Source organism: Trachypithecus francoisi, unplaced genomic scaffold, assembly GCF_009764315.1.
Source record: "Trachypithecus francoisi isolate TF-2019V2 unplaced genomic scaffold, Tfra_2.0 Lachesis_group1, whole genome shotgun sequence".
Classification (NCBI taxonomy): domain Eukaryota; kingdom Metazoa; phylum Chordata; class Mammalia; order Primates; family Cercopithecidae; genus Trachypithecus; species Trachypithecus francoisi.
Window position 1 is genome coordinate 23707160 of NW_022681454.1, and position 24561 is coordinate 23731720.

General features: G+C 44.4%; 1 protein-coding gene across 1 annotated transcript in view; it reads right to left on the reverse strand.

Annotated features, from left to right (window-relative positions):
- The window catches only part of PPARGC1A (PPARG coactivator 1 alpha), a 702185-nt gene extending 683879 nt beyond the window's left edge, over window positions 1-18306 (reverse strand). The window contains exon 1 of the mRNA XM_033213898.1: window positions 17772-18306. The gene's annotated coding sequence lies outside the window, so the exon portion shown is untranslated. The remainder of the gene's footprint in view (window positions 1-17771) is intronic.
- Window positions 18307-24561: the final 6255 nt, after the last annotated feature.

A 24561-nucleotide genomic window follows, 5' to 3' on the forward strand; every position in this document is an offset into this window, starting at 1 on the left:
TTTTGTTTACAAAAGTGCCTGGAAGGTGATGAATTGGAAACAATGAGTATAACTACTATGGTCTGAATGTGTCTGCCAAAGTTCACATGTTGGAAACTTAATCCCCAATGTTGAGAGTTTAAGAGGTAATTATGTAATGAAGGCCCTGCTCTCATAAATGGATTAATGTCATTATCTCCAGAGTCAGTTAGTTGTTCCAAGAGTGAGTTATTATAAGAGGGAGTTCAGCCTCCTCTTGCCCTCTTGCTCTCATGTGTTCCTGCCCTTCTACCTTCTGCCATGAGATGATGTAACACGAAGGCCCTCACCAAACACCAGCACCATGCTCTTGGACTTACCAACCTCCAGAACTGTAAGAAATAAATCTCTGCTTTTTATAAATTACCCAGTCTGTGGTATTCTGTTACAGCAACACAAAATGAACTAAGATAATTATCTAGCTGAGCTTGGCAGATAGGTTGCTTTAGACACTATCTGCCTCTTTGCTCAAAGAATCTGTGAACTACTGGTGGCAGTCAATGTTACATACATGCTGATTAATGTCATTAAAAGATATAGTCCCCAGCATTAGTTGGGCCTTTCACACCATGCAACAAAGGGAAAAAAAGAGACAAATAACCCCTAAAGTGAAGTGAAAGGTTGATGGGGGAATTTTTCAAGATGGGAGAGATTTTGGTACATTTATTCCTAATTTTATTGAGTCATAAAGCTGTAACTGATGGATTGAAGTCCTGGAGAGGATGGCAAGGAATGATATCCACAGCACAAGTGGAAGAAAAGCTAGGGGTGGAAAGACAAGAGATTTCTAGATATGAGACAAGAGGTTGAGGGAATTCGCATTGGGTGACCATGAATCCTTACCTGGAAGGAAGCCCATTGGTGGGCAGGGGAGTAGAGGACAGTGGGAAACGTTCAGAGCTGCAGATATGAACAGTGAGCTTGGTATTTCATACAATATTTGCTAGATGACCCTGAAGTTGAGGATAATAAAATTATACTGGCATTCTTTGGCATGGCTGGTTTTTTCCAACAGCAGGAATTAGCTTGCATGCAGAAGCAAACAGAACAGTTGGTTGCACCAATCCAAGACTAGGATTTTTGTGGACAGATATAGAAGGGTGAGAGATTAAGAGCTTTGAGGTTTTAGCAAGACAGTGGTTAACATAATATATCATGGGATATCTCAGCTGGCTAAAAGGAGTCAGGGGAAAAGCATGGTTAATGAACTGGGAAAAAGGGAGAGTAGTAGAGGGACCAATGACCTTGGAAATAAATGAGTAGGGGAGCAAGCAGAGAGGCTATGAGGGCATAACCAGATATGGTTACACTGGAGTTTAATGTTCTGGAAGCAGAGACATTACAGAAGACAAGGTCAGAGTGTGGGCAATGTGATTGAGCTGGCAAAGCATGGTGGGGATGAGGTCTTGCAACTCTGAAGCTAAGTCACTGGATATATCCTCCACACACAGATGCTGAAGACTACCCCGATGGTGGCAGTTCAGATAGCAAAGAGGAAGCGAGCCAAGGGACTGAGCCCTCATGGGAACAGGGGAAGTAACAGGGATACAATAAGACAGCCAGGAAGAAGGGTAGAATATGGTCTATGGGAATTTCACTGGGAGGTATGGGATCATACAGTTTTGCAGGATGATGGCAAAGGAATGTTTTGGAAGCAATAGTGACCACAGCTCCTTTGAGCCTAGGAAGTGTAGACAAATGAATAGTCACTCCCCCTGCCCTCTCCAGAATGCACTTTCTTTTTTTTTTTTTTGAGGCGGAGTCTCGCTCTGTCGCCCGGGCTGGAGTGCAGTGGCCGGATCTCAGCTCACTGCAAGCTCCGCCTCCCGGGTTCACGCCATTCTCCTGCCTCAGCCTCCCGAGTAGCTGGGACTACAGGCGCCCGCCACCTCGCCCGGCTAGTTTTTTTGTATTTTTAGTAGAGACGGGGTTTCACCGTGTTAGGCAGGATGGTCTTGATCTCCTGACCTCGTGATCCGCCCGTCTCGGCCTCCCAAAGTGCTGGGATTACAGGCTTGAGCCACCGCGCCCGGCCCAGAATGCACTTTCTTGAGGAAAAATCAGATGTGGGAGGGAGAGTTTATTTTTAATGAGCCAGGGGTCCAAAGACGTTGAAAAAAGTTATGAGACAGTCAAATGAGAAAGAAAGAGGGACAAGCCAGAGAGAATGAGAATGACCTTCACTGTGGGGCTTAATGTTTCATCTTGAATACAAGCTTTATTTTTCACAAATATCTTTAAGATTTCAAGCCTGGGTCCAACCAGACCGACAGTAGTGATGCAGTAGGATATAGTCAACATTCCTCTTCTCTTGGAATTACCTCAGGAATAACAAGAGATATTGTTTTGTTTGGTTTGGTTGGTTGGTTTTGTTTTATTTTGTTTTTTGTTTGTTGTTTTTGTTTTGTTTTGTTTTGTTTGAGACAGTCTTTCTCTGTTGCCCAGGCTGGAGTGCAGTGGCGTGATCTTGGCTCACTGCAACCTCCACTCCCGGGTTCACACCATTCTCCTGCCTCAGCCTCCTGAGTAGCTGGGACTACAGGTGCCCGCCACCACACCTGGCTAATTGGTTTTTTTTTTTTTTTTTTTTGTAGTTTTAGTAGAGACGGGGTTTCACCATATTAGCCAGGATGGTCTTGATCTCCTGACCTCGAGATCCGCCTGCCTCAGCCTCCCAAAGTGCTGGGATTACAGGCGTGAGCCACTGTGCCCGGCCAAATTTTCTTTTTTATGCCATAAATTATTCTTTAGAAAAACTATTTCAGTAATAATGGAGTCAGTTAAAAAGAATGTTAAGCGAATACTAGTGCAGATGACACGAGGGCATCCTCCTGCCTTGGCCTCCCAAAACACTGAGATGACAGATGTGAGCCACTATGCCTGGCCAAAATTTTCCTTTTTTTTTTTTTGTTTTTTGTTTTTTTTGAGACAAAGTCTTGCTCTGTCGCCCAGGCTGGAGTTCAGTGACTTGATCTCGGCTCACTGCAAGCTCCGCCTCCTGGGTTCACGCCATTCTCCTGCCTCAGCCTCCTGAGTAGCTGGGACTACAGGTGCCCACCACCACGCCCGGCTAATTTTTCTTTTTTTTTATTTTTAGTAGAGACGGGATTTCACCATGTTAGCCAAGATGGTCTCCATCTCCCGACCTTGTGATCCACCCGCCTCGGCCTCCCAAAGTGCTGGGATTACAGGCGTGAGCCAACGCGCCCGGCTGAGATACTGTTTAGAGTCCAGGTTTATTCCTTGTTTTGAAGTTAGGTAGTTCAGTAAATAGAACAAGAAAGATTTTTCTCTGTAGATCTCAACAGAACATAAGCCAGTAGGTATTTGCGGATATATTATACCCTGGAAGGAAAGAAAAAATGCTCTGATAACTGGAGTTAAACTCGTGATGTAAACTATTTGCTTGGATCCCTTGATCAACATTTGGTTCTTACTAGAACCAAAAGAATTTACAAAAAATAAAGATGAAGGAAGGTCATCAGAATTGTAAGCATGACCTCTTGACTAATATATATGGCTGTTAAAAAGGGTTATTTTGGGGTTTTCAAATGGACAAAGAAAATACTGGGCTGGGCATAGTGGCTCACATCTGTAATCCCAGCACTATTGGAAGCTGAGGCAGGTGGATTTCTTGACCTCAGGAGTTTAAGAGCAGCCTGGGGAACATGGCGAAACCCCATCTCCACAAAAAAAAGTAGCTGAGTGTGGTGGTACATGCCTGTAGTTCCAGCTACTTGGGAGGCTGAGGTGGGAGGATGGCTTTAGCCCAGGAGGCAGAGGTTGCAGTGAGCCAAGATCGTGCCACTGCACTCCATCCTTTGTGACAGAGCGAGACCCTGTCTCAAAAGAAAAGGAAAAGAAAACACTGTAATATGAGGATTTATTTTATAATATTCTCCATCTGGTACCCTTACACGTACCTGTCAGGAGCATAAGCTGGTGCATCTTTTCAGAGAGGCAATTACATTTGTATGCCCTTTAACCCGGTAGCTCTACCACTGGGTATTACCCTAAAGAAATACTCATAGATAAGTACTTGGTTTAGTCATAATTGGTGACAACCTAAATACCCAATGACACAGGATGGTTAGATAAATGGTTCTATTAACATACAATGAGATACTACAGGGCCACTAAAAATATATAGTCATATGAAATATTATATAGCAGGTCAGTTATGATTTATTGTATTAAAATAACATTACACAAATATTTACATGTGATACCAATTTAAACATGAAATGTATAAGCCTAGAAAAAAGACAGGAAAGATATAAATCAAAATATCTGTGATTATCTCTAGATATTTGGATTATGTATGGTTTTGATTCGATTTTTCTTCTTTTTTCAAACTTTTCTAAGAAAAAAGTCCAAAACAAAATATATCACATCTACAATAAGAAAACTAATAATATGCATTTATCAGTTTCCTGGGTATATTATTTGCAAAAATAATGCTTTAAAAATTCAAGTTTAAATTTTTTTAATCAAAAGGTAAAATGTAAATGAAGACAATATTCCTTATATGTGAAAATATCCTCATTTCAAGGGGAAACTCCCTTTTAAGCAAAAAGGCCTTTAGGGGAGGAGCTTAAAGGACATGGCTCTGCCCATCTAACTTCTGGCCCTTTTTTTTTTTTTTTTTTTTTTTTTTGCTAATAATCACATGGCTATTAGGGGCTGATGTCTTTAAATTCCAAGAATGAGTTAAGATTATTTCTCTAGTCACATGATTAATAAAGATTTTAGTTAGCACCTATTTCATTTCCTACACTGTATTTAATGTTATGGATGGTGTGAGTAATGGAAAAAAAAAATCTCAAGGTAATTAGAAATCGATTAAGGAAAAAAAAAACTGGGCCAGGTGCAGTGGCTCACTCCTATAATCCCAGCACTTTGGGAGACTGAGGCTGGCAATAGCTTGAGCTCAGGAGTTCAAGACCAGCCTGGGAAACATGGTGAAACCCTACCTCTACAAAAGATACAAAAATTAGCTAGGCATGGTGTCGCACACCTGTAGTCCAAGCTACTCGGCAGGCTGAGGTGGGAGGCTTGCTTGAGCCCCAAGAGACAGAATCTGCAGTTAGCCAAGATTGTACCGCTGAAATCCAGCATGAGCGATAGGGACTCTGGCTAAAAATAAACAAACAACAACAACAACAACAACAAAAACTGTAGCTATTTACTTTAAATACAATAGGCATAAAATAACTAATAACAACAATTGGCATTCAAGCAGTGCTTTCTCCGAAGCCTTCTTAAATACTGTAAATGCCCAAATACAAGATGAGGTAGTTTCCCAAAACTCTCTGGAAATGAGAGATATTTGTGTATTTTTAAAGACTGACATATTATAGGACATTCTCTAGTTACTTTATTTAAACAACTAAGTGATGCTTGAGGAAGACTCAATAGCCTGAAATGATCTCAGTCAAAGCTTTGGGATGTTTAGAGAGATCACTTGACAGAATTGGTTACAGAGGATGCAAAGAGATTTAATGTAGATGTAGTCATTATTCCTGGGGTAAGGTGCCACAGTGCAAATGCTTAATATCATTGTAAACAAGTATTTTAACATAACTACCTAAGTGAATCTAATGTATATTTATTTAACATCTACTTTATTCTGGGTCTGTATTCAATGCTAATGGCTTCTTTTATCAGCAGGCAAACTGTTCTTCCACCATAATAATGACTAAGAGGACACTTTCCCATTTACAAACACTCCCCAAAACATCATCATACTTGACTATACTAGCGCAGTAAAGGAATGAATATGGCCAAAATTTTGAGAAAATAAACCAGTATTTATGCTAATACAGATAAACAGAGAAGCAACCATTGTTTTTCAGCAGCTTGTTCTCTAGGACTAGTTTAATTGGGAGAAATAATTTTAAAATTCTTTCTCATGAAACTGTTACTATCAGGGTCAAAAAATCAATTAGCAATAAGTCCTAGTTTCTGAAACAACAAGGCTTTGATAAACATGGTAAAGATGATTCCATTTGCTTTTACCATTTGTTTGGCTTTTTCATCAAAGCTATGTAACCCTCTTAGTCTGACATCACACAAAGAAAGACCTAAAGGATTTCATTAGTGCTGCTGCCTGGGCCTCACCGTGTGTCGTCGACTTCTGATGCTATTTCACTCTCTAGCTCAAATGACTAATTTTAAGCCACAAAAAGTTTGGTAATCTATTGAAGGACAATAAATCCAAAATAAAACTTCATCTTTGATTTACTAATTAAACTGTTCTTTTGACATTATCAACAGAACAGATTTTAATTTTTTTAGAAACTGGGTCTCACTCTATCATCCAGGCTGGAATGCAGTCGTGTAATCCTAGCTCACTGCATCCTCGAACTGCTGGGCTCAAGCCATCCTCCCACCTCAGCCTCCTAGTAGCTGAGACTACAGATGCATGTCATCACACCTGGCTAAATGTTTTTATTTTCTGTAGAGATGGGTCTTGCTATGTTGCCCAAGCTGGTCTCAAACTCCTGGCCTCAAGAAATCCCTCTGCCTCGGCCTCCCAAACGCTAGGACTACAGACGTGAGCCACAGTGGCCTGCCTAGGGCAGATTTAAAATGATGCAAAGATCTTAACTATTTTCAACCAAGTTTGAAAGCTTTCTTGTTTGTGACAGAACAACCGGAGAAGAGTTCCTACTTCTAAATTTCTAAAGTCAAAACAATTAGCAGGAAAGCCTCCTTTCACCTGTTTTTCTTTCTAGGCACATTATTTTTCCTTCTTGGTACTTGACACAGTTTAAAAGAGATAATGATAGCTAGATGATGGGAAGGGAAAAAGAGAAAGAAAGAGGGAGAGACAGAGAAAGAGAGGGTGATGATGATGTGTATATGGATGGACAGAGCTATTCTATAGAATATCTATTCATACATATGCACATATCATCCGTCTATGTCTCTTTCGTGTGTGTGTGTGGGACTTTTATGTCTCTTTTACTAAATTAAAGCTCTCTTAGGGGTTAGGGCAAGCACATTGTAGGTGCTCAATAAATTTCATTGAATGAAAAAAATTTAACACAATTTTTTTAAAAAACCTTGGCAGGTATTCCTTGACTAATTCCTTTTACACTTTCCTTCTGCCTCAAATGTCCCCACTCTCATCCCCCCATTCTCATCTGCCCAGATTCTCTCCATTTCTTAAAGCCCAGAACAAATGTCGCTGCCTTCTTGAAACTTTCTGTGATTTTTCCAGCCAAAAGTAAACTCTCCCTTCTCCAAATGACCACCGCACCGATATCTTCTCCCTAAAGCACTAACTGTTTTCTATCTTCTCTGCATCCAGGTGGGGGGCCGCTTGAAATGCATATCCATTGTTTTCTTTTTCTTTCACTTTTAGACATGCAGAGCAGCATGTTGTTCATTTGTTTGTTTGCTTGTTTGTTTTTGAGATGGAGTCTCGCTCCGTCGCACAGGCTGGACTGCAGTGGCGTGAGCTCGGCTCACTGCAACCTCCGTCTCCCTGGTTCAAGCGATTCTCCTGTCTCAGCCTCCTGAGTAGCTGGGACTACAGGTGCCCACCACCACCCCCAGCTAAGATATATATATATATATATATAATATATATATATATATATTTAGTAGAGACAGGGTTTCACCTTGTTGGTCAGGCTGGTCTCAAACTCCTAACCTCAAGTTATCCACCTGCCTCAGCCTCTTAAAGTGCTGGGATTACAGATGTGAGCCACCGTGCCCGGCCAGCATGTTTTATTTGTCCTTGATGCTCCTCTCTCCACTCCTCCATCAGTTCATCCATCTGAATGCAGCCTAACAGGATAGTTAAAACACGGGCTCGGAAACCAGACATGCTTCATATAAACCCTGGCTCTACCACTTACTAGCTGCGTGATCTTGGCTATGTTACTTCACCTCTCTGTGCCTCAGTTTCCTCATGGAATACTAATAATAGTGCCCATAGGGTAATTTGATGACTCAGTGAGGGAATCCATGTAAAGCACTTTAAAATGTCTCTGGAATGTTACAGTAAGTGTTCTATAAATGGATTCTATTATGATGGACTCAATATAATTTACTGAGCATCTACTTTGTACCGGGCTGTCTGCTCAGCTGTCACATCAGTAGGAACTCCATAAATATTTGAGGAATGACTGGGGAGAGCTAACATTGACTCGGCCCTTTATTAAGTCAGCAACAAAAGTCTTTCAGGTCCAAGGTCTCATTTAATCCTCACAACCATTGCAGGGGAGGGACGTCACCCCCTCCACCTTCACCCAGGAGCAGCGTCCCTTCTGTACTGCATAAGCACATACTTAGCAGGTGAAAAGTCTCCATAGTGTTCACCTCACAAGCCCACCAACTTCTAGAGATTTTTTTCCATTCCCTCCTGCAGCTCCCTCGACTTCACACGAAGCATCTTTTTTAGCATCTGTTCAGCCTGACTCCCGTCATTAGATACATTCTTATGTGTTTATAATGCATCACTGATTTGTTTCAGGACTAAATCGTGGGATCTAAAAATAAAGTGATGTTGAACATATTTCTTTGCATATTAACTTTAAAGAAATGGATTAATCATTTAGAAATAATCAAAATTAAATGATCCACTCAGCATGGAGCAGTTACCAAAAATAATAAAAAGTAAAAACTCTTCAGATTCCCACTTTTCCTTTTTTATTGCTTCTGGATTTGTTAATGTAAGTATATCCTTCGTAATTTTTTCTTTTGAAAAATTAAGAGGTTTAGCAAGCCTATGGTAACCCAATCATGTTTTTCCCTGGGGACATTTAAATGGAAGCAGGATTCATTTATTCTCCAAGTCAAATTCCCATTTTCAAAAATGACATTGCGGAATTGCCATCATCATCCTAAGAGATGGAACAAAGATGATAAATAAAGTGACGCCTGTGTTGGTATAAAAGTTATTTTCTGATATTTCAGCCATTTATCCAACACATATGGTCTGTGTGTCCACTACAGGCTGGGCAGGATGAGGATCTAGAACTGAAGAGGGTGTGGTTCTTTCCCAAAATCAGCTTCCTCAGTAGAATGGGAGGCAAGACTTCCAAATAAACGCAACAGCACAAGACAGAACGCTTTACGAAAAGAAGGACAAAGGGAGTGGAAAAAAAAAAAGTCAATTCCTGCTGAAATAAAAATATGATCTGCCTATTTGATAGAACATTTAAAATATTTTCCCCTTCAACGTACATGCACGTATATCCATTTTGACTGCTTGCTTCTTTTCTTTCTTTGGAACCTGACAGTACTCTCCATCACCAGCCCTTGGGTGTTTACCTGTCACCTAGGTTTGGTGACATTGTTTTATTCAATTTTATATTTCCCTATTACTCAGAAAGGGTTATATATGCAAATAAATATACATTCTGGTTGCAACATTAAATAATGAGGCAAACTACAGTTTATAAAATGCAGTTGTTCCATGCCACATTTCATTTTAGGAGAGGGAGGCCTACAGCCAACTGTGAACAATTACCAAATTGTCAGTGGAATTCAATAAATGTTGTTTAAAAAAACTAATTATTTGTTACAATAACCAGCTACTACTGCCACTTTGTATTTGGAGGTTTGTAAACTACTTCCATTTGAAATGTAATTGATTCCATTTTTATCATTTGTTCAAGTTTATGTGGTTATTCTCATCCTAAGAGATGATAACATCTATTTTCAGCAAATTATACATTATAATTCCTCATTCAAAAGCTGTAACAGAAAACAAAATGCTAATTTATGCTGTAAACGAAACTACAGAATCATAATCACTCATTGTTAACATTAGGGACTAAACTGCTACTGGAAATAATAAATTGGAGCAGAATGTGTCAGGGTTGTTGGTTAGATTTTTCTTTTTCTTTGCATCTTTTTTGCTTGCTTTGTTTTGTTATTACACAACCAACACACTTTCTAATACTCTTTCAGGCAAGAGCTTACATGGATGTCTTGTCTTCTTCCACATAGAAGCCAGACGTTCACTGGGCTTTTCACTATTACCTGCAGCTCTCTATTTGAAATCTACAGAAGACGTGTTCACAAAGCAATCAGAAGTGCACACTACAGAGGGGAAGCAGACTGGAACTACACACCTGCTTTTCCACATTCCATTAAGTTTCCACGTCTACATTTCCCTTTGCATCAACCATCTCCTCCCCTACCCACTTCCCTCCTCCTCTCCACTGCATGTTTCTCCTGTATGAAGAGCCCACTGTAACCTCTTCTGGTCAAGGTGAGCCTTCCCCAAGAGCAAGCTTCCCCTCTGTTTCAGCCACTACACCGAATAAATGCATAAATGCACATAAACCCAGTAACTTTTTTTAAAGATGGGGTCAGTAGCTACGATTACAGGCACACGTCATCAAACCTGGTTAATTTATTTTTATTGTTCTTTAGAGATGGGGGTCTCCCTGCGTTGCTCAAGCTGGTCCCAAACTCCTGGACTCAAGGAATCCTCCTGCTGCAGCCTCCTGAGTAGCTGGGATTACAGGTGCGAAAAAATCGTGCTCCGGCAAAATCAGTAACTTTCAATAAATACAGTCGATCCTTATTAACACACACAAAAAGGGTGGGGATGGATCTGGTACCATATTCTAGGCACTGCCTTGTTGAAATAACGATCTTCATGTGAAAATAATGTAATACCACCTAATGGCATTTTCTCCTTTCTTCTTTTATTAAAACATAGAATCCAAAAGAAAGAAACATTTTAATATAATTATTATATCAAAAATGTGAATTTTTCAAAAGGACCTAAAAGTCACACTGCCTTCTAGAGTAAATCACTTTTCTGCTGCCCTTTTATTTAATGCCGTCTGCTGTACACATTTACCTCTTTGCTGGCAAAGTGTGATCATTGATTTCCTATGGTCTCTCTGGAAGGAAGTTCTGCTTCCTTGATGATGAATACAAGGGGTAGGTGACCCCATTCTCATTCCAATGCAAGCCTTGCACTTTTACATTTCCGCTAGGGCCACAGGAACGTGAAAGCAGCGAGAAACTCCTCGTCCTCTTCGTAGAGACTTGTCTTGCTGTAACTACTGACATTTAATGTTTTCCCTCCCGTTCCCACAACTGTATTTTGGAAGATCACAAAATAAGGGCTGAACCATTGAAAGGCATTAGTTCTTGATGGACATAAATGTTAGGTGCATGACTCAGTAGAGAAGATACCTGTTATAACATGGCCGTGATGAGACAGGTAAATTTCAGCAGATTAGCTCATGAGAGTGTATCCCTCACTATATATATGATAGGGTTTGGATACATCTGAATGATTATAAAATTATTCTATTCATGTATCTCACAATTACATTTCTTCTGTCGAATATTTTATTGATATTCATGTACATTTGGAATGAGTACCCCACTAAGCCATAATTATTCTGTTTTAGAAGGCCCTGTCTATCTCTCAGGCTAGATCCACCATTCAAACCAAAAAGAATGGTCAACTCAAACATCTAGTCCAAAAAGCATCAGGTAATTATGGTTGATTCCACCAAAAGAGACAACTTCACCTCGTTCATCAAAAAGAATTCTATCTGGTTATATATATACATATATATATATATGAAAGTTATATATATATAAAAGAAAGTGGGTAAACTTGGGCAAACAAAGGAGATATTCACTATTTCACAAAGCTGGCAAATAAATGACACCACTGCCAAACTTGCCAGAAATGTACATGTGGCCACACAATTTCTTCTGTGTTGTAGCAGAAAGTGAGTACAATGGGGAGAAAAAGAAGAAGCTGGCATAAGTCTGCCTAGTGGAGAGCCCAGCTTTTCCTAACTAGCACTGAGACCTTAGGCAAGTTACTTAATTCTCTGTGCTTTGTTAGCCTCATCTATAAAATGGGAATCAATAGTAAAAGTACCTACCTCATATGTTGTTATGGAGATTAAAAGAGCCAAATACTTACAAAGTATATGGAACAAGAATTGATAAATGGTAGTTATTGTCGCTGTTCTTTAATTGGCAAGTTTAAGGTTTACATAAATTACAAAGAAAAGTGAACAACACCACTTTGGGAGGCTGAGGCAGGCGAATCACTTGAGGTCAGGAGTTCAAGACCAGACTGGTCAACGTGGTGAAACTCCATCTCTACTAAAAATACAAAAATTAGCCAGGCGTGGTCGCGTGTGCCTGTTGTCCCAGCTACTCAGGAGGCTGAGACAGGAGAATCGCTTGTACCCAGGAGGTGGAGGTTGCAGTAAGCTAAGATTGCACCACTGCACACCAGCAAAAAAAATTAAAAAAAAAAAAAAAAAAAAACAGAGGAAGGAGGGGAAAGGAAGGGAAGAGAAGGGGAGGAAAGGGAGGAAGGAAGGAAGGAAGGAAGGAAGGAAGGAAGGAAGGAAGGAAAAGAAAGAAAGAGAGAGAGGGAGGGAGGCAGGGAGGGAGGGAGGAAGGAAACAAAGAAAGAAAGAAAGAAAGAAAGAAAGAAAGAAAGAAAGAAAGAAGAAAGAAAGAAAGAAGAAGGAAGGAAGGAAGGAAGGAAAAGAAAGGAGGGAGGGAGGGAGGCAGGCAGGCAAGCAAACAATGTTTTCAAGCTGATGCATTAAGTAAGCCAGCCTTATTGGAAGACCTGCAACAAACTCCTTTCCTCTCCTATACCCATAGGAGAAACCCAAAGTCAGAAAAATTGGAGTTATGTGAAAACTGGGGTTCTGTGAGTTGGATTTACAGGATTTCTAAAATTTCTTTAAGGTAAGAATGTAGAAATGCACTTAAAACTCTTTTGCAGTTCATACTACATCTTCAGGGAAATAAAAATGTTGAAAAAGTGTAGAAGTCCAATTGATATTTTTTGAACTTTGAGGTATTGGCTATCTAACAACTTTGTAAATGGAGGACATTCCCAAGTCTTGGCTCATCTCTGGGGATGCCAACATTGTCACCACTTTAAGAATTATGAAATGTGCAGAAAGAAAGAAAAAAAAGAACACTGAATTCTTGATGGTACTTGGACTGAATGGAAAAGAAGTGTTCCTCAGTGGGCTGCTTTCTGCTTTGGCTATCCATATTCATGGAAGTAATGCCAAGCCAAAAAAAAACGGCAGTCAGCACAAGATTTCGACAACTTACCCACATCCATTAATGACTCTGCACTGAAACTTCTACCTTGCTGGAGAAGATACAGTGAGTATACAGAATTATGGGTACTGACTAATTCAAAACAGTCACTGCCTACTCTGAGAAGACAGTGCTCTTATGAGGATGCCATTTTATATTTCTAGTCTGGAAAATTTGATGAAACGGTGGGGGCAGGGGGCAGAGAAAGAAAAGTTAAAAAAGCAGGGTCGAGCCTCGTGGTAATGTCTTTTACATAGCCTCAGATTAAGCTACCCAGTAACCAAAAAGCTGGTCAATCAGGTGAGTAAAGTCAGACGTCTGGCCTCATGGACACCCAAGCGGTCAGCTAATTGGCTCCATTTTTCACTTTCAGTTGATTGATTCAATATCATACAGACCTGGCCTGCTTCGATTTGGGCTTACATAGTGACAACTAATAAGGTGACCTGGGTCCAAACTGCAAGCAGTCATGACCACTCCACAGTCAGTTTTCTGATGGAGACAGAAAGCCGAAACAACTACAGGAGAGAATCACAGGTTGAAAAGCACAACATCAAAAGATAAAGCTCGGTTTTGGAAGCTTGCACTACTGCCATCCCTAGGCGTGAAACTGTAAATTAAAGAATGGTCTGCTGTCTGCTGCACTGAGCCAAATCAGAGACATTTCACATATATACTTTAATTGCGGGTTTCATTCTAATTGAAGAAATGAATTCCACCTAAGCAGATGCTCCTCCCCGCACACACACACTTGCTATGATATGTTTTGCACATTGGCAAGTGGGTGCAAAATATCTGCAACATGGTCCTCTCAGATATAGGATGGAATTTCCCAGTTTTTAAATGGTAACAGATGTAGTTTCGGCTCTAATACACATTGGGCTCTCTCCAAAAAAATCACCCCTCCCTCCCCAGCTTCAAGAATAAAATGTCATAGAACAAGTGAAAACCTGGTCGGTCATGATTTGTGGTTGGGTTTTTGTTGTTTGTTTGTGTTTCTGTTTTTCAGGAATGAATAAATGCCCTAGTTGTTTCCAATTTTCCAGGTCTATATATCAAGAACCTCCATCTTCATTATTTTTTTTACTTGCTTGTTTATAACGAGAGGTGTCATAATCATGTTTCTTGTGAAAATGAAAGTAATCAAAATGCCTTGTGATTCCAGGAAAAGAGCTTCTTAGGGAGACATGCCTGCCTGCTATTGATGTTGCAAAAAGGCTCCTTTTACATGGTATTAGATGTTGAGAGCACATCATATTGATCTAGAAATAAGAAGCTTGATTTTTTTTTTTAGTACAGTCAACCCTTACCTTCATAAGCACTTTGTAACACTAGGAAAAGGATTTTATTTTTAATTGAGGTAGAGTAAACAAATTATATTTGAAGAACATTGCTATTTTTAGGAAACGCAGGATATGTAAGCATTTTGGCAGCAATCAGGGTAAAATCATGAATAAGTCTCACTCTCACAAATTTGGCCCAGGCCTTCCTACAGCAGCTCTGCCCGAGTCCAAGATGAGATTTAAAGTATCGCCTTTCTTGTATCCTTTTTCTTCTTGGGAACAGTTAAGAACATGTTTCTCAATCATGTGCCCATGCTCAAATGCTGAAAATGCGAACTGGAGATCAGTAAGGTCCCTTATGCACATGTACTCTTCATCCCCGAAAATGGAGATTGTGGCTGTGCTGGAAACCGCAAATCCTGGTAAGATTCACTGCCCCGGCTGCATTTACCACCAGAGATTAAAGCTTCGGTAGCATCTGACGCACCTTCCCCTAATGATGTACATCTCTCATTTGTTTCTGTACTTTATCTTAAAGTTCATACCGCACCACTGGAAGAAGAAATCAATACTTCAAATAATCCCCCTCTCCCCACCATACAATTTCACTGCACTAAGAGTAGCACAGTACCCAATACCAGCCCGAGACCCAATCATTCTCCATAGAGCAGAGCCAGCTGCTTTATCAGAAATTCTTTCGATTTTCTTAGCAACATGAGTATCCCCTTCTAGAAGAAAGATGTTGCCTCTTGGGGAAACGCTTTTCCACCTCAAGTTAAACTAACTTTACCCGAAGAAGCCAGTAGTATTCCTCTTTTTAAAACGCCTCCCCTCCCCCAAATGGTTCTCTCTTTCCTTTACTCCAAACCTGCCCCCACCCCGTCCCTCTGTCCCACCTCCTCTGGTTTCCAAGGAGTTTGCACGTGATTGCCTGTCTTGTGAAATCCAGACGCAGCCCTTCGCTTTTAAACGCTCTCAAACGACTTGTTTCTATCTCGTTAAAAATGCTGCGAAAACTCCCATCACTGCAAAGCTGTATCACTGCTTCCTTAGACCCAAGTCTCCTGCCTCTCTTCCTTTGGAGGAATACAAAGTGCCTGAGTTTCACGGCCTCGGGGTGCAGGTCGGAGGCACGTGCCTGGAAACTTGTCCTAACGCATCTGACTCCAGGACTGGGGGGCGCGGCACTGCCGAGGACGCCCGAATGCCGGCCGGGCTTATGCCGGGTGTGTGGTTCAAGCCTTTCGTACCCGCCTCAGTCCTCAAAGACGAGCAGGGCTTGGTTTCTGACTCATCGACAGACATACACGCGCGCGCGCACACACACACACACACACACACACACACACACGCAGGCAGGCACGCGGACGCCCGCTCCTGGTGAGCTGGAGTTTGCGGAGCTGAAGGGGTCGTTGGCTCTCGGCAATCCCCGGCGGGCGCGAGGAAGCGTGGAGATCACCCAGGGCCCGCCAGGCGGGGCGGGATAGCCTGAAGAAAACCACCGGCGCCGGCCACAGGCAGCCGGGCACCCTCTGGGCCGCGATCGTGCTTCTCCAGGCCCCCAACTCCAGCGCCGGCCCGACCACCTCGGCAGCTCCTGCAAGTTTCTGCTCGCAGCGAGGCCTCGTGTCTCGCCGCTGCCTCACCGCGAACCCTCACTCCGCGCGCCTGGGCTGCCCTCCCGCCCCGCCCGAAAGGCCGGCGTACTTCCCAGGGGCCGCCCAGACGCCCCCACCCGCGGCGGCGGCCCGATGGTCTGTCCAGAGCTCGCCGCCGCCTCCCGCTGCTGCTGCCGCGGCGGCGGGAGCCTCTCCAAGGCTCCCCGGCAGCCCTAATGTATTATTCACTCGGATGGCCGCGGCGCTTTCTGGAGAGCAAGCCCACGCCGGAGAGAGAGGTCTTCACCTGGCAGCTAGTAGTTTGGCGATTTGTTTCTTGGAAACTTGGGGTGATGCGGGGGCGGCGACGAACATTTTTCGGTTATTTGCTTTCGGGGTTTGGCTTCTCTGCCCGGAGCTCGCAGGAACGCGCTGTGCCCCGGGCCCGAGAGGGAGCGCGCCAGCGCCGGCGAGCGCGGCGGGCAACCCCGCAAGCGGCCAAGGCTGGCTGGCGGGCTCCGGAGGAGAGGCGCCCCGGCGGCCAGGCGAGCCCGGCTGAACGGAGCTCTTTTCCTCGACACCCCCCACCCCTAGCGGGCCAGCTCCCCCCGCGGTGCGCGCTCCGCGGGGCCCGGGAATCCCCGGCGCCCTGGACCGCCCACCGAGTTGCTAACGCCTTTCACCGTTGCTTCTCCACCGCGCCTCTGGCCCCAACTTTCTCCAGCCCAGACACGCGGGCGCGCGCGCACACACACAGACACACACCCGCGTGCACACACATATACGCACACACGTACACACATGCCTCCCCTCCCTCGACCCCAGCTCTACTTCCCGGTGTAGTTTGGAGATGACAGATGCCTGTAGACTTTCACCAAACAAGCGGTGGGGGCAGCAGACTACAACAGTTATTTAATTAAAAGGCATTTTTCCTCTATTTCTCGCTCCAGCTCCCAGAATAGCTTTTTCACCCCTAGACCCTGAGCACATGCCTGTCTCTCCAGGTTACCAGTGGCCCGCTGACACCCATTTCCTTCCACGCCCCCCTTCCGGCGTCTACCCCCAGTTTTCCTGGGCCCCCCGTCACACAGACACGCACACCTACAGGCCGGCGGCGTGGAGCGTCTAGGGCACGATGCAGCCGGACTGCATTGCACAGTCATCAAAGTTAAGTGTGTGTGTTTGTGGGGTGCTTGTGCGCCCCGGGGGAGGCGCGGGGTCAGGAGGAGCGGAGCCTCCACTCTGCACACCCCCCCCCCACCTCCGCGGGTCAGGGGACGCCTCTACTTGAGATTGCAGCCATTTTAGGGAAAGAGGCGGCTCGGGCCCCGAGGGGAGTGGAGGGGGGACAGCACGTCGCGGGGGGCTCGTGGCTCTGCAGCCCCTCGGTGCAACTGGAAGGCGGGTAGGCGCCGGGCGCACAGGGGCGCGGCGCCCGCGGCGACTTGGGGAAGGTTGCGCTCGAGTTCCCTGGTTCTGCCTGGAGTTGTTCGGGGTAACGCGCCGGCTCCTGCCTCTTTCTCGGGTTCCCGCTGGGCTGGGAGGTGGTGGGGGAAGGTGTCGATGGCAGATTGGGCACGGGAGGAACGCGACAGAACCTGGAGACTGGAAAGCTAGCGATGGGGGAAGGGGGGTACCTCCTCACGCCGGTTGGCGCTGACCCAGACAGTGCGACCCACTTGGCCCCCCATCCTCCCCACCCCCTCCCGAGCCTCTGCCTCCCCACCGAGTACCAAGTGAACGCGCGGCAGGGGGCAAGGGGCGCGACGCCGCCCGGCACCGAGCCACCCCTTACCTGGTTGGAAGGGGTTTCCCAGGAGGAGCCGTAGTTGTAAAAGAAGGAAGAGAAGAGGGTGTCTTCCGACAGCCCGCAGCCCGCCATGCTCTGGATGCAAATAAAATGAGGAAAGAAAAAAAAAGCACACATACACAAAAGCAACCCAAAATTTTAAAAATCAAATTAAACCAATAAGCCAAGAAGAAATTCTCTCGAAAATAAAGAAAAGGAGGGGGAAGGGAATGGCAAAGGGAACGGAAACTCTCGGCGGTGCTCCCTCTCCGGGAGAGGAGGGATGCTCGGGCTGCTGCCGCCGCCGCCGCCGCCGCCGCCGCCGCTGCCGCCTTCTCAAGACGGTACCTAGAGAGGTTCGTCCTGACTTGGGCAGCCGCCGCCGCCGCCTGTGCCGGCTGCGTGTGTGCGCGCGTGTGTGTGCGTGTGCGTGTGTGAGGTGTGTGCGCGCAGAGCGAGAGACCGCAGGGGAAGCGAGAGGGCGAGATAATGAGCTAGCCGGGATGGAGGCGCAGAGGCAGCGCGAGCTGGCGGGCGGGCGTGTGCGCGCGGGGGTGCGTGCGTGTGTGTGTATGTGTGTGGTGTGTGTGTGTGCGCGCGCGAGCGCGAGCGCGCGCGTGTGGCTGGGTGTGCGTCTGTTTGGGGAGCTCACCGGAGAGCCGGGGCCGTCACGTGGGCGCGCTGACTCCGCCGGCTGCCGGGGACAGCCTGTACTACAGCCCCGGCCACTAAATCAGCCCGCTCCGCCAGACCTTTGCAGCCCGCGGCCGGCCCGCCGCCTTCTTCGACCTCCTAGCCATCCCCGCCGAGCCGTGCGCGCCCCGGGACGGCAGGGGGCGCGGGTGAGGCCGCGGGCAGGTGGATGGATGGGTGGGGAGTGGGCCGCCCTGAGCCTGGGAAGCGGAAAAATGCTGGAGGAAAAACACAGGACCCCCCCCCGCTGCGTCCCGCACCCTCCTGGCAAGCCTTCCTTACCTCCTGTTTGAGGATTTTTTTTTTTTTTAATTCCTAAAATTGCTTTTCCATGCAGAGACCCCTCTTCCAGCCACGGGAAAATTATTTTCACATAGTTGCTACATCCCGCTTTTCTTTCTTTCGCGATCCCTCCAGCCCCCTGCGCGCGTGTCCACGCAGGCACAGATACACTGCTGCTTGCCTCCTCCCATCCCAAATGCAAACCCACTTCCTTTTGCCGGTTGCTGTAGTTAAGCTAAGTCAATGCTACATCAAACTAGGCTAGGCTGAGAGGACTGGAAAGTGGATTTAGGGGACAATACTGCCCCAGCAGGAAGAAAGGCTCTAGTTTGGCGTTCTGTTGATTTAACAGTTTAAAACGAAAATGGATTTTGTAGCTTCTGCACTAAAACTCAGGTCCCTTGAGTCACAATTATTTAAAGGGAGCTATTCTCTGAAGTCCATTATATGATATAAAAATGTAAACGGATATAATGCCGTCTCTCTGTCTCTCCCCACAAGATGGTATTTTAGAACCAAATCTTTCAGTCTTAATAATTGGATGGCTGAAAGGTTTGTTTTGTTTTTTTTCCTGGAAAAAGACATTCTTTACCTGCTTCCCCTTACTCTTTACACAGATATTTATAGAAAGTAAAATTCAAATAAAAACCAGCATATCTGTGTAAGATGCTCTTAGAAGTATTTGAATCCTTTCAGGAAGACTTAAAACAACCTCTTATAGCCAGTTTATATTGTTTTCTTTCTGAATCCCGTTTCCAAATGCTGCCTATTTTTATTCAAACCAATTGTGTTTTTCAAGAGTTCACACTTCCACTTGTAAATTTCCCACTGGAGGTCGAAATCCTCTGTGAAATAAACATTTCCACAGCAACGCAGTGATGTCAGAAACACCAGCTAGTGATTTCAGAGGGGAAATAAAACAGGAGCAAAGAATGGCTCTAGAAAGACAGTTCCTTCATCTTTGCGAATAGCATGCCTCCTAGTAGAAATTCAGAAAACATACCTGGCTAAATACCTGTTTTCTTTTTCTGAGATTGACTTATTTTTCAAAGGCATGTCAAATGATCTTTAAAAAAAAATAGGTCACCATCCTCTTTTCTGGATTGGTGAAGAATGGTGTTTCAAATCAGTGGTGCCTAACCACACTGGCCACTATAGATTTTTATAAGGGGGGGGGAATGTTTTTTCTAAAAATTGATTATGGAGAGAACATTGAGAGATGAAATTTAATGTACTAACTTCAGGCCCAAATAATGCCGACTGACCTGGCTTCAAACTTACAATAGTTTTTTTAAAGTATTAAGCACACAGAAGTTCTATTCAGTTATCAAAATTGGTGCTGATCTCACCAACATTGAATAAAGGGGCTGCTCCATTGTTCGCTCTATTGTTTCCTGTGTCTCCTGGCTAAGAAAAAGAAGGGAGGAATTCTTCATACTGCCCCTAATTCAATCCCCCTGCAGTCCCACCCCTATAAACATTAAATGTAAAGAGACCAGAAAATACAAAATTAGGCCCAATGCCTGGGTTTTCTTAGGCTTCCTGTCTAAATGAGTTTCTTTAGAAAACATTTATACAAAGCATTATAGAAATGTACACTTTGTAAATTGCTTTTCATGTATATGTTAGCCCAAGTTAACATTCTGTTCCTGCCACTCACTGATTCCCAGATTTTAGCTCAGGTCGCACATTCACACCCATGGAAGTTCATTCTGTCTGTGTTATCCCATCCCCTATTTGTTGGATAAATGGATTCATTTCTCATAATTTGGGGAGACTCGGGACTCTATCTCCATTTTACAGATGTGGAAAGAGGCTCAGAGATGCTAAATAACCTAACCCAGGTCCCGCAGCTACAAAGCGATAGAAATTGAACCTAAACTTTGTGACCACACCTACCTCTTTCTTCCAGATCTAACTGAGCCCATCACAGTTCTGCTCTTGTGTAATCATTTCAGCCTTTATATACCAGGTGGAGTAAGTGATTCCAACCCTTTCCCCACAGTTGACGGCAAGTGTACATTTGTGAAATGTCTTCATTTAAAAATTGATTACCTGTGCTCATCCACTGTCCACAAGAGCCCTGTTAGGCAGCAATTATTAGTTTTTTTAATAGACCAGGAAACTGAGGCTTAAGGAAAACCCTTCCCCCAACTCCCCCTCCTTCCTACAGCTAGTAAGTGGAAGACCTGGGTCTTGAACCAAAGACTTCTGGCTCATGCCTCTCTTTCCCTGAACAAACACATAGGAAAACAGATACATGGTCCACCTAGCAGGCCCAGTGCTTACAAAGGCATCCAGGGATAAAGAGGCAGGAACAGGTTAAAAAGAACCTCCTCTAGGCACAAACAGGAAAACACTGCATAAAAGTCTCACCTCCAGCCTCAAACATTTGTTTCCCCTCAAGTCTCCAGCTCTTTCTTTTTTAAACAGGAAAGCCCCCAAAGACGGCCACCTGAGTAGTTTTCAGATAAAATGCCTCCTTCCCTGTTTACCCCTCTCCCTGGCAGCTCTGCCACCCCAAAAGAATTCTGCCTTCATGGATAGATTTGCTCACCTGGCATCCCCAAAGTAACATGGAGGTTTGTTTGCTAGTTCCCAGCAACATAAAATAAGCTGCCACCCTACCCGCTACCCTCACCGAGGCCCAGAACAGATGGAGACGGCCCCTTGGGAAGCAGAGGGAGCCGTAAGCTCATTGAGAAAAGATCACTCCAGCCACCTTGCCAACTCCTTGCTGTGCAGTATTCAGAAGTCTGAAGATGGAAACCCAAAACAGAAAGCTTTCGATTTCCAGATCCGCTGTAGTTGGTTCTCTCAAGACAAACCAAACTTTCTTCTGCACGTATTCCCCTATCATATCGCCAAGTCACAATTTGTCATGTTGAAAATATGGAATTTGTTGAACTGATATCATCCTATTAGTGAGAAATCCATCTTTATTCATAATGACTTTCCCCCCAAGAAATAAGTTTTGCATTAATCTCATATTGGAAATTGGTTCATAGTCCAGATGATGTGGGGTGTTTTCATTGTTTATAAATGAGGTGCATTAACACTCTCGTACCACTGGGGTCTCATTTAGCGAATGACTGCTCGGCTCTGCAGATGCAAGAGGCCAAATTCTTGTAGATGTGAGTAAAAAATGATCATCTTGGCTAAAACTGCAGATGGGAAGCAGATGTAATGTACAGAGGAAGTCGATTTCATTCCATCTTTTTCCTTTATTAAAATAAAGTCTGTTAATTTGTCTTATTTAAAAAAGCATTCTGAATGCAAACACATGAGTTAACATGAGGCAAAGTGAAAACCAATATCATTCCTGCCTTCAAGAAGTTTACAGTCTCAACAGATGTTTGGTGTATCAGGATTTGGGGTTGCCACTATTCCTTTGAAACTGTTTAAAAGTTTACATCTCATCGAAATCATAATTACCCTGGGGAAAGATTAAAATTAAGAAATTGTGAGACACAGAAATGTCAGAAGGGCAAAAGGAACGTATAACAGAAGAGGAAGTTATCTTTAAAAACATGGGATGCCAAGACCAGGGAGGAGGGTGCAACAGTTAATGCAAAAAGAAACTGAGGCAGGGCCAGTTGCGGTGGCTCATGCCTGTAATCCCAGCACTTCGGGAGGCTGAGGCGGGCGGACCACTTGAGGTCAGGAGTTTGAGACCAGCCTGACCAACATGGTAAAACCCTGTTTCTACTAAAAATACAAAAATTAGCCATGCGTGGTGCACACTTGTAATCCCAGCTACCTGGGATGCTAAGGAGGGAGGATCGCTTAGATCCAGAAGGTGGAGGTGGCAGTGAGCTGAGATCATGCCACTGCACTCCAGCCTGAGTGACAGAGTGAGACTCTGTCTCAAAAAAAAAAAAAATCAAGAAAAGAAACTGAAGAAGAAATGAACCTCGAAAGAGCTACAGCAACAATAATAGCAAATACTTAGTGAATGCTTCTAACGTGCCAGGCATGATATATAGCACATAACAATCTCTTTTGCTTTGTGCTTCCTTGAGAAAAGGATTGGAGTGCAAGTTGTTTATTTGGGAGGTAACCCTAGGAAACACAGGTAAGGAAGTAGGAGAAGTAAGAGAAAGAAGCAGAGGAAACTATAAGGAGCGCATCTGTGGGTAAGAAGAGTTTAGTTCTGCTTGGGATCCTCTGGGAGGCAGTATGGAATGCACAGTCTAGACTGACCCTCCTGGAAGTGTGAGGAGCTGGGGTATTTACTGATTTTCCACCTCCTCAGTGGAAGGCTACTCCCAGATGTTGGTCACTCCCGGGCACATCCCACCTGTGGCCAGCACAGGAAAAGTGGGGTCTAGCAGCCAGAGCAAGTCCTCGGGCAAAGGGGTGCTGCTGCTGATGGGATCTGGGAAATTCATGGAAATGGCCATGTGTGGAAACGGTCAGGTCTGTGCGGATCTGAGTTGGGACCAACAGCATCTGCGACAAAAACATTAACTCATTTAATTTTACCAAAACCTTATGAAGTGGGAATGATTACATTTCCAGTTTCTCCCAGGAGAACACAGTCTAAGAGAGTGAGGAGTGGCATCTGTTGTTTTTACCCAGCTAGTGTCGGTTCCCTCTTCTGGGAACAGCCCCCTGCTCTTCCTTTGAGAAACATTCCCTTCCCCGTCTCAGTGATCTGACCTCACTCTCTCACTCCAGGGATCTGCAGGGACCCCAGCTGACCCGATGAGAGCTCTGCCTCAGATTTTCACTGGAGCCATAGAGAGGCGTGCTCTCTCTGCTGGGAGAGCAAGGCTGGGAGAATATGTAAGCCTGGCGCTCTTCCAGACCATTTGACTCCCACCAGAATGAACCCAGCTGCTTAAGAATGAAGCCAGCTCAGAAGGAAAGAGAGGCTGAGAGGAAGCACTGCAGATTCCTGACTTAGATCCTTTGAGCAACTGGATCCAGCCCAGCCTGAAGCTAGACACCTCCCTGGACTTTCTCAGTGTGTAAGCCAATAAACTTCTCCTCTTTATAAGCCAGTTTGAGCCTGATTTATAGAAGTTTAAAGCATCTTGGCCAAAATCACATATCTAACAAGTGTAGAGTAATATTCAGATCCATACAACCTTAATTCCATATGCGCGAGGATTCTTAACCACCATGCTGTACAGTGGTAAATACCATCTATGGCAGGACAGAGCTCAGAGCCACATCCTTTCATTGCCTGGCCCTCACTGGGAGTCTCTTCCCTTCCAGAAGCAGCTGCCGATTTGTTTAACAGGGTAATTGATCAGGGTACATGTCAGTTTTGTTTGTTTCTTTCTTTCTTTTTGACTCTTATGGAGGCAAACATCTCAGCTTTATGTGAATTGTTTGTTGCATCGAATCATTAAAAGTCTGCACATGTCTCGATCATTTGGTGAAAGGCTGGAGTGGAGGTGAGAGAAAGTGTAAAAAGAAAACAGGGAATTAAGACCAGGCATGGTGGCTCATGCTTGTAATCTCAGCACTTTGGGAGGCTTGAGGCAGGCAGACCACTTGAAGTCAGGAGTTTGAGACGAGCCTGGTCAACGTGGTAAAACCCCGTCTCTACTAAAAATACAAAAAAAAAAATTAACCAGGCATGGTGGCAGGTGCCTGTAATCCCAGCTACTCAGGAGGTTGAGGCAGGAGAATCGCTTGAACCTGGGAGGTGGAGGTTGCAGTGAGCTCAGATCATGCCACTGCACTCCAACCTGGGTGACAGAGCAAGATTTCATTAAAAAAAAAAAAAAGAAAGAAAGAAAGAGGAAAAGGAAAGGAAAGGAAAAAGAAAAGAAAGGAAAGGAAAGGAAAAGAAAGAAAAGGAAAGAAA